We start from the raw sequence: 14,449 nt of genomic DNA, 5'->3' as shown, positions 1-14,449 counted from the left end.
ATCATTATTGAAGTTGAGTTGACATACAAGATTACTTCAGTTTCAGGTATACAACATAGAGATCTGAAAATTCCATACATCACTTAATGCTCACCTGGCAAATCCAGTCACCGTGCAGTGTTATTACGTTATTACCAACTCTATGCCCTGTGCTGTACTTTTCATCCTTGTAACATTTATTTTATAACTGGAAATCATGTACCTCTTCATCCTCTTCACCTACTTTCCTGTCCCTTAACCCCTTCCCCTCTGTCAACTACCATTTTGTTCTTTGTATTTATGAGTCTGTTTCTGTTTTGTTTGTTCATTTGTTTGCTTTTTAGATTCCACTTATAAGTTAATGGTTAATTTTCCTTATGTAACTGACTTATCTCGTTCAGCATAGAACACTCTCAGTCCATGTTGTTGCACATGGTGAGATCTCATTATTTTTATGTCACTGAGTAATACCCCATTATGTATCTACCCTATATCTTCTTTATCCACTCATCTATCAACGGACACTTAGGTTGCTCCCATCTCTTGGCTATTGTAAACTATGCTGCAATAAACATAGGGGTGCATATATCTTTTCGAATTAATGTTTTTGTTTTCTTTGCATAAATACTCAATAGTGGAATGCTTACTCATATGATATTTCTATTTTTAATTTTTTGAAGAAAGTTCATGCTGTTTTCCAGAGTGATTGAACCAATTTACATTCCCACCAACGGCGCGCACAAGGATTCCCTTTTCTCCATATCCTTGCCAAGGCTTATTTCTTGCCTTTTTTGATACAGGCCATTCTGACAGGTGTGGAGTGGTATCTCATTGCGTTTTTCTTTTTTAAGATTTTTATTTATTTATTCATGAGAGACATATAGAGAGAACGAGGCAGAGACACAGGCAGAGAGAAGCAGGCTCCATGCAGGGAGCCCAATGTGGGACTCGATCCCGGGTCTCCAGGATCACACCCTGGGCTGAAGGCGGCGCTAAACCACCGGGCCACTCAGGCTGCCCTCTCATTGCGGTTTTGATCTGCATTTCCCTGGTGATTAGTGATGTTGAGCATCTTTCTGTGTGCCTGTTGGCCATCTGATTGTTTTCTTTGGAAAACTATCTTTTCAATCCTCCACTCATATTTGTATTGGATATTTATTGTTGTTCTGGTGTTGAATTGTGCAACTTCTTTATATATTTTGGATATTAGTAACTTATTGTATATGTGACTTGCAAATATCATCTCCCACTCAATAGGTTGTCTTTTTTCTTTAAAGATTTTTTTTATTTATTCCTAAGAGATACAGAGGAGAGGCAGAGACATAGGCAGAGGGAGAAGCAGGCTGCTTGTGGTGAGCCTGATGAGGGACTTGTTACCAGGACCTTGGAATCATGACCTGAGCCAAAGGTCTCATTTGGTGTGCAAAAGCTTTTTATTTTGGTGTAGTCTCAATAGTTTATTTTTGCTTTTGATTTGTTTTTCTGAGGAGACATACCCATAAATACATTGCTAAAGCCAATGTCTAAGAGATTACTGTCTATGCATTCCTTTAGGATATTATGGTTTCAGGTCTCACATATAGGTCTTTAATCCATCTTGAGCTTATTTTTGTATATGGTGTAAGAAAGTGGTCCAGGTTCACTTTTTTTATTTTTTTAAGATTTTATTTTATTTATTTATTTATTTATTTATTTATTTATTTATTTATTTAAGAGAGAGGGAGAGAGGAAGAGAGAATCTAAAGCAGAGTACAGGTTGAGCGTGGAGCCCAATTTGGGGCTCAATCTCATGACCCTGAGATCATGCCCTGAGCTAAAGAGTCAATGCTTAACCTACTGAGCCATCCAGGCATCCCCAGTTTCATTCTTTTCCATGTAGCTGTCCAGTTTTTGTAACACCATTTATTGAAAATATTGTCATTTCCCTATTGTATATTCTTGTCCCCTTCATCATAGATTAGTTGACCACATAAGCATGGATTGATTGATTGATGGGTTTATTTAGGGACTCTCCATTCTGTTCTATTGATCAATGTGTCTATACTTGTGCTAGTTCCATACTGTTTTAACCACTAGACCTTTGCATTTGCATTATACCTTGAAATCTAGTATTGTGATACTTCTAGCTTTGTTCTTTTTTTCTCAAAATTGCTTTAGCTATTCAGGGTCATTTGGGTTCCATACACATTGTAGTATTCTTTATTCTAGTTCTGTGAAAAATGCTATTGGTATTTTGATAGGGATTGCATTGAATCTGTAGACTACTTTGGATAGTATGGACATTTTAACAACATTAATTCTTTTAATCTATAAGCATGGAATATCTTTCCATTCATTCGTGTCTTCAGTTTCTTTCATCAATGTTCTATAGTTTTCAGAACATAGGTTTCTTACATCTTTAGTTAAATTTATTCCTATATAGTTTATTCTTTTTGGTGCAATTATAAATGGGAGGGCTTTTTTCTTAATTTCTGTTTCTGTTACTTCATTGTTAGATACATCAAGGTTCAACAGATTTCTGTATATTAATTTTGTATCCTACAACTTTACTAAGTTCATTTATTGTAATATCTGTAATGTAGTAATTTTTTTGGTGGAATCTCTAGGGTTTTCTATATATAATGTCATGTCATCTGCAAATTTTGAAAGTTTTACTTCTTTCTTACCAATGTGAATGCCTTTTTTTCCCTTGCCTGATTGCTGTGCCAGAACTTCCGGTACTATGTTGAATAAAAGTGGTGAGAGAAGACACCCTTGTCTTGTTCCTGATCTTAGAGAAAAACGTTCAATTTTTTATCATTAAGTATGATGTTAGCTTTAGATTTGTCACATATGGCTTTTATTATGTCGAAATACATTCCCTCTAAACCCACTTTGTTGAGAGTTTTTATCATGAACAAATGTATTCTCTCAAATGGTTTTACTGCATCTTTTGAGATGATCATGTGGTTTTTATACTTCCTCTTGTAAATGTGTTTACATTGATTTGTGAATAATAAACTGCCTTGCATACCTGGAATAAATCCTACTTGATTGTGGCCAATGATCCTTCTAATGTATTGTTAAATGTGGTTCGCGAATAATTTGCTGAGGATTTTTGAATCTATGTTAATCAAGGATGTTGGTTTGTAGTTTTCTTTTTTGTAGTATCTTTTTCTGGTTTTATCAGAGTGATGTATGCCTTATATAATGAGTCAGAAGTTTTCCTACTTTCATCTTCTATTTTTCTGAAATAGTTTGAGAATAATGGGTATTAACTCTTTCAATGTTTTGTAGAATTCACTTGTGAATTTACCTGGTCCTTGACTTTTGTTTGTTGGGAGATTTTTGATTACTAATTCGATTTTATTACTAGAATTTGGTCTGTCCACATTTTTTATTTATGTCCAATTCAGTGTTGGAGGAATTTTTTTTCTAAGTTGTTCAATTTGTTATAATTTTTCATAGTAGTCTTTTATAATCCTTTGTATTTCTGTGGTGTCAGCTATTATTTTTCCTCTTTCATTTCTAATTTCATTTACTTGAAACCTCTTTCTTTCTCTTTTTTATGAGTCATGCTAAATGTTTATTGATTTTATTTATCTCTTCAAAGAATCAGCTTTCATTAGTGTTATACATGGATTTTTTTCTCTTTTTTGGCGTATCTATTATAGGTTTTTGAGTTATGATCTGAGGTTCACATATAATAAATATTCTCTGTGCATACCAGTTTGTTAAATTGATGGCCATTTAAGTTCAAGCATGTTCTAAAAGCACTAAATTTGTACTCCTCCCTCCACATTTTATGTATAGGATATATTTTACATCTTTTCATTTTGTGTGCCCTTTGACTAACTTTTATAGATATAATTGATTTTAACCTCCAAATTGGCTTTATAAGTGATTAATCTACTATCTTTTTTATATGTTTGCTTTTACTTACAATTTTTTTTCCTTTTTGCTTCTAATTATGGCCTTTTATCTCCTCTTGAATTTCCTTTAGCACTTCTTTTAAGGGTAGTTTTTTGGTGGTGAACTCCTCTAATATTCTTTTCATCTGGGAAAGTCTTTACCACTCCTTCAATTCTAAATGCTAACCTTGCCAGGTCGAGTGTTCTTGGTTGCCGGTTTTTTCCTTTTCAGACTTTGAATTTCTCATAATTTCTCATACCTTTGTTTCCTGACCCACAAAGTTTTTGCTGAAAAATCAGCTGATAGCCTTGTGGGGTTTCCCTTGAACGTAACTGCTATTAAATTTCTCTTTAATTTTTGCTATTTCAAGATTTTTTTTTTTTTTTTGCTATTTCAATTATTATGTGTCTTGGTGTAGATCTCCTTGAGTTCATTTTGCTCACCACTCTGTGCTTACTGGACTTGGATGTCTGTTCTCTTCTCCAGATTAAACAATTTTTTAGCTATTGTTTCTTCAAATAAGTTTTTTTGTCCCCTTCTTTCTCTCTTCTCCTTCTGTGATCTCTATAATGCAAATGATATTATGCTTAGTGCTGTCACAGAGGTCCCTTAATTTCTTCTTATTTATTATTCTCGGTTTTTTTTCTTTTTTTCTCTTTAGCTTGGTTGCTTTCTATTACCTTGCCTTTCAGATTACTGATCCATTCTTCTGTATCTTCTAATCCGCTATTAATTTCCTCTAATGTATTTTCCATTTAAGTTATTATATTCTTCAGCTCTGACTAGGTCTTTTTTACACTTTCTATCTCTTCAATGAAGTCTAACTGAATTAATTTTTTTTCTGAAGTTGGCGAGAATCTTTATGACTATTACTTTAAACTCTATCAGGCATATTGCTTATCTCTATTGTGTTTAGTTCATTTTCTGTGATTTTGTCTTGTTTTTTTTATTTGGGACATACTTTACTGTCCCCTAATTTTTTTCTAACACTATGTTTGTTAGATCTCCTGGTCTTGAAAGTAGTGGCTTTGAGTAGAAAGTTTGCTAGACTTAGATCTCCTGATCTTGAAAGTAGTGGCCTTGTGTAGAAGATGTTCAGTAGTGCCCTGAACTCTCCTGATTACCTGAACCAGATGCTCCAAGGGTATCCTCTGTATGGGCTCTGTAAACCTTCCTGTATAGCTGAGCTACCATTTCTGTAGGCATACTGCTGGGTGAGGATACTCTCAGCCCAGTTGGTTGCTATGACTTGTTTAACATGATGTGAGTACACTGAACATGGGTTGCTCCCTGGACCCTTGGGAAGCCTGACTGAAGTTGCAATGGGTATATCTGCCTTGCCCTCAACCTTGCTATCTGCAATAAGCTGCTGCAACAGCTGTGAGCACACTTAAGGGCAGGGCTTGCTTTCTGTGCAGCCAGCTACTAAGCATACTTACAGGGACTGTAAGCATGTATAGACATGTTTATGTGTGAAGTTATAGGTTCTCTCTCCAGGGCAGGGGTCACTTTGCAAGGGTTCCTGCTGAGGCAGCTAGGTTGTGTGAAGCTGGGCCATGCGACAATGCTGAGCTGGAGCACATGGTGCTAGCAAGATAGATGAAGAGTGTTAGAACTGATTCCTGCAAATTTCCAGCCATCTAGTCTGGAGGACAGCAGGAAAATGGCACCCATGAACCCTCCTTTTCCTAGAGAAATCTACAGATTCTTGCCCCACCAACACACAAACTAAAATTAATAAATCTTCTTTATGTGTACCCTAGGCTCTCTTCAAACTTCTGCTTCTGTGGTATGTATTGGCTAAGTTACTTAGTGTTCTAGTTTTTTAAGAGTGGAGACTTTGTTTCCTATAGCACTCTGGCTCTCCTAGAATTAAGCCTCATTGATTTTTAAAGCCAAGTGTTACAGAGACTAATCTTCCCATTGCAGATCCGCAAGGCTGAGGATGCACAATGTGTGGGGTTATGATCCTCTTAGTCCTCCACACTTGTGATGTCCTTCATGTCTGTGGTTAGTTATGCCAGCAGTTTTGGATCCCTGCTGCACCTCCACCCTTCTACCCCTCCTACCCTTTTCAATATGGCATTCTCTGTACAAGTAGCTGTGGAAGATCTGTTCTTCCTGTCTTCAAGTTGTTTTCAGAGTTAGTTGCAATGCATAGTTGTTGACTCTGTGTGTCTATGGAACAAGGTGAGCTCAAGATTCTACTTCACCATTTTCCTTGCCCTTAGGTTCATTTCAAACAGCATCATCATATGTACAGAGAAATATGCAAGCGTCAGTAATATTTTGTTGCAAGGAATTTGAAAGTTTGTACACAAAGTGTTAGAATCTTGAGATCAAAATTAAATGTCTGGTGGATATCATGAAGTAGTAGCTGGATGAATTCAAGTGCCCCTACCTGATTTCAACCAGAGCAGCCTTCCTTTAATATGTTGCATTGGAACATAGAAACTCATTTTAGTAAAATAATTAAGAAATAGAAAATGAAGTGATTGAAGTGATGATACTAACTGAAAGAAACATATAATTTAAATTTAAGATAATTGAGACAAAATTATAAATCTAGATGTGCCAAAAATTTTAAGTCTGGCTTGATTTGCAAACTAACTAGACTTAAAGAAACTGACTATGTGATGGGTACTGAAAGAATATACACAACTGAATAACAAACATGACATTCCAGAAATATATGGTTGAGCATTCTATAAACAAGATAAGTTAAAATTAGGGATGTTTCATGGTTTTAATCACTGGGATTTTTAAAAAATTCCATTCACACTTATTGAGCAGCTTCTTTGCATCAAGAACTTTCTGACAAATAGGGCTACACTCATGAACAAAATATCTTCTTGGAACATTCTAGTGAAGAGAGGGGCACAACACTAAGAAAGACAGTAAGTAATTTCTATGTTAGGTTGTATATTAGTTTCTTACGGCCACTGTAATAATTTACCACAAATTTGGTGGCTTGAAACATTATTCTCTTATAGTTCTGGAGAACAGATGTCTGAAGGGATAAAGTCAAGGTGTCAGCAGAACTTTAACGGAGAACTTGTTTCTTTGCCTTTTCTGGCTTTTGGGGATGACCTACATTCTTTAATTCATGACCCCTTTCTCATATCACTCCAATCTCTGCTGTCATCACATCTTCTCTTCTGTATTGAAATATCCCTCTGTCTCCTTATAAGTATGCTTGTAATTGCATTTAGGGCTGGATCCACATGAATAATCCAGGATAATATCCCCATCCCAAGATCCTCAATTTAATTATATCTGTGAAGTTCTTCTGTTACATAAGGTATTCTCAGGTTCTAGGGAATAGGACATTGGTATATTTAGGGAGTAGTCACCACAAGTGATGTAAAAGAAAAAAATATCATGCAGGATAGAAGAGACTGAGAGTATCCTTGAAGTGCTATTTTAAAATAGTGTCTTCAGGGTAAGCTTCATTGTGTAAGGAACACTTGACCAAAAACTTAAGGTAGGTAGGAAGTTGGTTATGTTAATATGCAAAGCAGAGCACAAGAAGCAGAAGTAATAGCCATTTAAAGAGTGTAAGGAGGTGTGTCCATGTGTCCATAGTTGAATCAAAAAAACAGAAGGGGAAGGTAGGTCAGAGAGTAAATGGAAATATCATGTGGGATTTTTAAGGAAGTTACAAATTACTCTGAATGAAATGAACTATTTCAGGTTTGAGTGTTGAGAAGTGGCGTGATTTAATGCACAACTGGACCACTCTGGCTACAGAGTTGGGAAAGAGTGAAATAAGGGTAACACATCAGACAGATATTATAGAAAGCTGAGGAAGATATTATAGCTTGTACCAGAGTGATATAAGAGAAGATGGCAAGACATATTCAGATTCTGGGTATGTTTTGAAGATAGTGCCAACATAATTTGTTGACAGTTTAGAATTAGTATAAGAGAAAAATTGAGGAGAAAAGATGACTCCAAAGTTTTGGACTGAGCATTGGAAGAAGGCTGCAGGAGGAGAGATTTGAGAGTAAGGTCAGAAATTAATCTTTGGATGCATCTGCTAGTTGCATGTACTAGGTAACCTAATGGAAATGTAGAGTAATCACCACTTGAGGGAGTAGTGTTGTCAGGAGAGATACAGGTTTTCAGAGTTTCAGAGAGGTAGTGGAGGATATACAGAATTTTGATAATAATAGTCCATGAATTCTAGAGGATGTTATGGGTGAGTTTCACAATTTGAGGAAGAGTCAAAGAAGAGGACAAAATAGGAAATATGAAAATCCCTACATGGGGTGAAATCCAGAAGATAAGCTATGATCTGGGAATCACTCTTGTTGCTTTTGGGGAAGAAACAAATCTACAAATACAAGGATGTATTCATGAAGTTTATATAGGGTAATCAAATAATATATTGACAATTCTTGGATAGTTTGGGGAGTGAAGAAGGCATTATAATTCCTGGGATAAGAAGCTCAAACTGAGACTATTTCAGGTGAGCTAGAACCTGTGTTCATCCTATGTTAAGAATCTGTGGGAAAGTTAGAATTTATTCTGAATGCATTGTCTTCTTTTGGTCCCTGGTGATGGGAGAAAATAGTATTAGGAGGAGTGGTCTTGGTCCCAAATGCGAGGTCCACTCTTTATCTCTGGTAGGAATGCCTCAGATTTATTAAAAGTTTCCCCCTTTGATTTATGCTGTTTATATTGGGGAAACCTGATTTTAATCCCAGTGCTAAATGCTGATTTAATCCCACGGTGCTAACTGCTGATCTGACTGGCAGGATTGCTTGGAGAAAACATGACTCCCTCTTAAAGATGATTGATGAAGTTGAGGACATCTGGAAAATGTAATCTGTTTAGCTTGGGTCTCCCCTGGATCCCTGTGGTTATAAGGTTGAAGGCCTTGGGGAAACGGTCTTGTTGGCAGTGTGTACATTCACATAGAATACATGTATATCATTAGACTTATGCTTATTAATAACACTATTATTTCATAATCCATTTCAGCCTAACTAAATTAAGTTATTCAAAGTATGCACGAAGTTCTTAATTTCAATGACTACATATGTTATTTCTAGACATTCCAGTAGGTACTTTTCCAGATCCTTTTGCTATTTTTTTCATAACAGGTTTTATTTTCATTATAGCTTATATTTCTTTTTTATATCTTTAATCATTTTAAAACAATATTTATACATTTTCTTCTCTCTCTCTCTCTCTCTCTTCCCCTCTTTTAGCTCATTAGCAGCTACTTTTTACGTGAATGTGTGCCTGAGAGGTAGAGTTGCATACCAGGCCTGAGAAGGATAAGTTGTTATTTTGTTTTCTGTGGGATTCACATGAAACCTGGGATGATGAACTTTCCCTGAAAAAGCAATTTACATTTATTTCTATAGAGTATCTCAGAGGGTTTGTCCTAAACTTGGCTTGATCTATTTTATTGATGGTGTTGATTTTAGGCTAGGGATTCCCTCAAGATACTCTACATTCTAAATCCACATGTAGTTTGGGCCTGAGCTTTTTAGTCACTTGTGTCTCCAACCATGAATGGAGACATACTTCCCTGCTACTGCCCTGAGCCATTTCTCTAGTACTCAGATAAGAGTTCTCCAGTTCATTGTTCACTACTTACCCTTTGATATCTCTTCCAGTGTGCTGGAGCTAGATGAGGATTTCAGTTCCAGCTGCTCCTAATTTTTGGGCCCATGGCCAGTTTACAGTCCTTGTGTAGGCACTGAAGCATATGTTTATGAGGGCCAACATCTGGTCCATTCTTGTAGGTTCCTGGACTGCCTTCTCTATCTCCTCTATTTCAGGCATTCAGGAGTTCCCTTATATTATATTCACAGCTATATATTGAATTATTTTGTAATAGTTGGGGGTGCATGTATATTTGTACTAAGAAGGTAGAAAGTGACTAAGGTTCACCAACTTCATATAACGACTTTCTCCCACTTCTTTTTGTTATTGTTGTTTTATTACTCCTTTGGGGTGTGGGAAGCATTTATTTCTTTAAATATATTAAACTTAATATAAGCCTGCCTCTCATTTTTAATGATTTTTTAACCTGATTTGAGTTTTTTATTGATTTGGGATGACTTTTAATTGAAAAAAATCTGATCTTATTCATAGTTTTTCTGATATTTGGGGTTTTTATTGAAAAAATGTGATTTTATTAATAGTTTTTCAATGATTTCTACATCCTTGAAGAATGATCCTGCATGCAAATGTTTTCAAGATAATATTTTCATACACAGTAAATATTTCCACTATGGGAAATGCCAGTGTAATGGTCTCATTATTTGATAATTATACAAACATTCAATAAATCCATACATGAAACCTAATTAGAATACTTACTTTTCAACAGATGAACTTTTTTAGCAATTGCATTTTATTAGATATTTTAGGAAATAAGCCATTATTTAAAACTACTCAGAATATAAAATATGTTAAATCAAGAAAACTCTTTTGGGGAAAATCATTGTATTATTAAAAATAATGATAAAATACTTAATCTCTGTTCCTTAATTGTATCAGTTCAACTTGCTAATTACATTAATTTTAGCACCCTGTGTCAGAATAGATGTAAAGCAAAACTAATGTTAAATCTTATTGAAATAGATGGTAAAGATAAAAAGCTTCATCACAAAAAAAAAAAAAAGCTTCATCACAAAGATAATTATCTGTGTAATAGCATGAGAATTATGTGCCTTGAGTATTTTTTAAAATTCTCATTCACAATTGATTTGTTCAAGTCATATTTGAGTTTAAAAAATAGAATACATTTAAAAATATAATTCACCAATTGTAGTGGATTACAACAATATTTGACACTAACTCTATATTTTGAACCCTGTAACAAATAGTGTAAAACTGAGTTATACTTAAGCTTTTAAAAAAAAACACCTTTCTGACTATTAAAATCATTAGAAAAAGTACAACAAAGTAGAAAGAAAGAAAATATTGCAAATCAGAATATGAAAAAATAGCATAGGGTAGAGAAAAATATAACAGTACTTCAAAACCTTATCTGAATACAACATAAAATTTTTAAAGGAGACTATAATTTCAAACATAGCAAATGTGACAAATGATACATCATACAACCAGTTCAAGAAAGTGCCCCAATTTAAGAATAATATGATGTGTGTAAATATCTTTATAAGGACATCTGTAGACCTTATAAATGATGTTAATCATTAATACCATCATTTTCTCACTATAGTTATCATCATCATTAAAATGTGCCAGGGATATACAGTAGGAAAAACACTGCACTCATTTCCCAAGAACCCATTTCAAGTTCTGGTTCTACTCACTTATAACTACAGGGTGTTGGGTTAGGTCCATAAATCCTCTGCATTGTTTGTTTCTGAAAAATAGTGATAATAATGCCTGCCTTACTAAACTCACAGTCTTACAACAATCAATTTTAAAAATGCATCATAAAACACTTCAAACAATATTATATTTTCATTATAAAAGAAATGGGAATTAAGTCCCCTTTATATGCCTAGAATTTGAGTTTTATGCTAGAATAACTTCAGAGAATACAATAATTTCATTTCACTCAATATAATATGTCTAAAATGTAGCACCACTTTTTACTATTTAAGCATTTACAATCTTGTTTTTTTTTTCTGGTTATAAATATAAAGCAAGCTCATTTGGCATATGTAGTGTTTCATCACTAAATAGAAAGCTATTGTTTGGACAAAGCTATGTTACTTGCTTCATTAGTAGCAGCAAACTTTTTATATCTTGGCTTGTTTGGCTGACTCGTCTCCCAGCTGGAGTATTCATCATGCAAAATTTTCAAAAAATATTCATGGGTGGCATGATTTCTATGTCTTTGTGTATATAATAACTGATTTCTGTTGTCATTGCACATGATGTGTGATATTTGTGTGTATTCATTGAAGAGCAAACAGCCAACATTGATGAGAAATAGAGGAGGGTTACTCCTGTTTACTTCCAGTGTTGGTTACTTTGGGCTCAATATCTATATATGGCTAGAGGCTACCTTACTGGGTAGCATAGTTGTAGGATATTTTTGATATAATCAAAAGATCCATTGGACAGCATTACTCTAAGGTGCCTGGCATCATCCAAAGGTCTCTCATAGTTACAAATTCAGATCCTGACTCAAGGCATTGCACCTTACTTTTACAAAGTTTAGGCCCTTTCATTTTTTCTAGGCATCCTTTTAAGTCTCTATAATGAATTGATGTGTCTTTCCCCAAGCCTAAATACTTATGAATTGTCCAATGACCTGTGTATTCTCTAGTTGTTTTCTGGGTCCATAATTCATTCATTCATTCATTCACTCATCACTCAATTTTGCACTGAACATTTGCCTTGGAACATAGGGTATCATAAAAAAAAAGTAAGTTGTTCAGGATTTTCAAGATACTGAAGATAGAAGAGACATGATCTTTAATCAACATAAAACTATATGGGATAAATTCTAAATTTTTTAGTTCTGAATGGCCAAGTTCCAGATCCATTATTTTGTGAAATTATACCATTTCAATTCACTATGATCACAAACATGGCATCTTCACTTGTTTTATTTTTATAATAAAACCTAAATTAGATTTTTCCTGATTTTTTATAGCTATAAATACTTACAAAATATACTCAAGTAAAGTTCACTAAATTTAAGCATACATATATATTTATATATGTAAATATAAATATATATAAATAAATATAAATATAAATAATGTATACAAATATATAAATTAATATATACGCATATAAATTTATATACGTATATATGCTGCCAAAATCAATGATATATTTTTCTTCCTGGAAGAACCAAAGAGCACATATTGTGATGTTTTGAGTAAAGAATGGTTTTCAACACAATTTGAGAAAACTGCAATATAAAAGTAAATGTATTTTCAACCACAGATGTACACTATAACTGGATTTCTGCAAAGCCAAACTGAATAAAAATAAAAGTTTTCATATAGCCAGTTATTTGGCACAACAAAATTCAGACAGAGAAAAAAAAATCTTGACTGAACGTTGAAACCAGACTTTGCATGAAGATACTCCATTTTGTCCTGAAATAAAGTGAGAGTAAATGGGAAGCTGTCATTTTATTAAGTTTACATATTTACCACATGGAAAGGCTGTGGTCATGAAGATTTGATAAATGCTAAATTGCAATTGTAATCATCTTACCAACAGGGAAGATCAAGCATGTTGATGGGCCTAACCACAAGTGTCAATGGAATTGGACCAGGAGGGAAAAAGTGAGAACAAGATCTTTGACCTGATGAAGGAGAAGACCTACAAAAGAAGTTAAAAGTGATATTTAATGTTAGAATAGTGGTCCTGCTGTTTCAAAAAATAAATTATAAATAGTAATGTAAAAAAACCTAGTCATCTCTCTCTCCCTATGCCCTTTTCTTTCTCCCTTCCAAGCTATTCTTACACTTGAAATCATAGAGGAAGGTGAATACATAGCTGAAAATGAGTGAACTGTCCCAGAGCAGTTTGCATATTCCCAAATGCCCTCAAACTAGAGGCCCCGTGGCATAACAGAAGCTAGAGTTGGGAGCAGTAGATGAAAAATACTATCTGTGGAGGTGGTAGGTTCCAACAGGTAGTAGGATAGAACAGGTGAGTTATCTTAAGTGAAGCACAAAAATCAGGGACTTGGAAGCATGGAGAAATACTTGTCAGTTTTATGAATTTATTCTAAATGTTTTAATTTCTTTTCTCTGACAGTAGAACTTGTTTTTAACTATACAAAATATTCATGGTATAAAGATGCATGTTTTACACACAGGAAAAGAATACTCTTAAGTTTTGATGTAATAGATTTTCCTAAGGTCACTTCAAAGAAGGAATATTCACCTAAATCATAAACTTGGATCTTTATAGAAAATCACACAGCATTGAGGGACAACAGCTATACTAGAAAAAGTCACACACTGTTTCTTAAAAGGTATGCAGTAGGCATGTAGGCCACAAAAGTTCTTCATTTTCTGGGATTTTCCCATGCATTGCAGGATATTTGACATTCCTGTTATTAAACAGCCAATGTTCCATAGTCAGTGATGAAAAATGCCCTTTCTCAACACATAAACCAAGTTTCCAAATACTCACTAGGGTAGGAAGGTTGGCTGGTTTCACCTCCATTAAATACAACTAAGAAGGATTACAGAAAAAGGATCCCTGACCACCTAAGAATATGAAGGAATTAAAGAGAGGTGTGTGAGAGGGAAGTTAAAGATGTTAACAGGTGATGAATAAGGAACAGATGACTATTTTAGGTCAAAGTTCTTAAAGTCATTTCTCCTCTGTAATTTCTTTACTCACTTGCTGTTCCAGTGATTGTTTTTTGGTTCTACCTATCATCTATCCGTCCATCCGTCCATCCATCATGTATCTTTGTATGTATGTATGTATGTATCTATTATCTATCTAGCTACCTACCTATTATCTATCTATCTATCTATCTATCTATCTATCTATCTATCTATCATCTAATCTATGATTTATCTGTCTATCTGTCATCTAGGAGCTTGGTAAATTATTTAGTTATGAAAACACACTTGTTGCAAAAAAGAAAAAGAGAAAC

The 14,449-nt window shown here is 34.4% G+C and overlaps 1 long non-coding RNA gene across 1 annotated transcript in view; it reads right to left on the bottom strand.

The window, feature by feature from the left end:
• Window positions 1-14,449, bottom strand: part of LOC112669336 (uncharacterized) — a 30,977-nt gene that overhangs the window by 12,873 nt on the left and 3,655 nt on the right. Inside the window, exons 2-3 of the long non-coding RNA XR_004807022.2 lie at window positions 13,045-13,152; window positions 11,172-11,224 (exon numbers count right to left, since the gene is read on the bottom strand). This is a non-coding gene — a long non-coding RNA (uncharacterized LOC112669336). The remainder of the gene's footprint in view (window positions 1-11,171; window positions 11,225-13,044; window positions 13,153-14,449) is intronic.

This window comes from Canis lupus, chromosome 19 (genome assembly GCF_003254725.2).
Source record: "Canis lupus dingo isolate Sandy chromosome 19, ASM325472v2, whole genome shotgun sequence".
NCBI lineage: Eukaryota > Metazoa > Chordata > Mammalia > Carnivora > Canidae > Canis > Canis lupus.
This window is presented reverse-complemented; position numbering and strand designations above follow the sequence as displayed.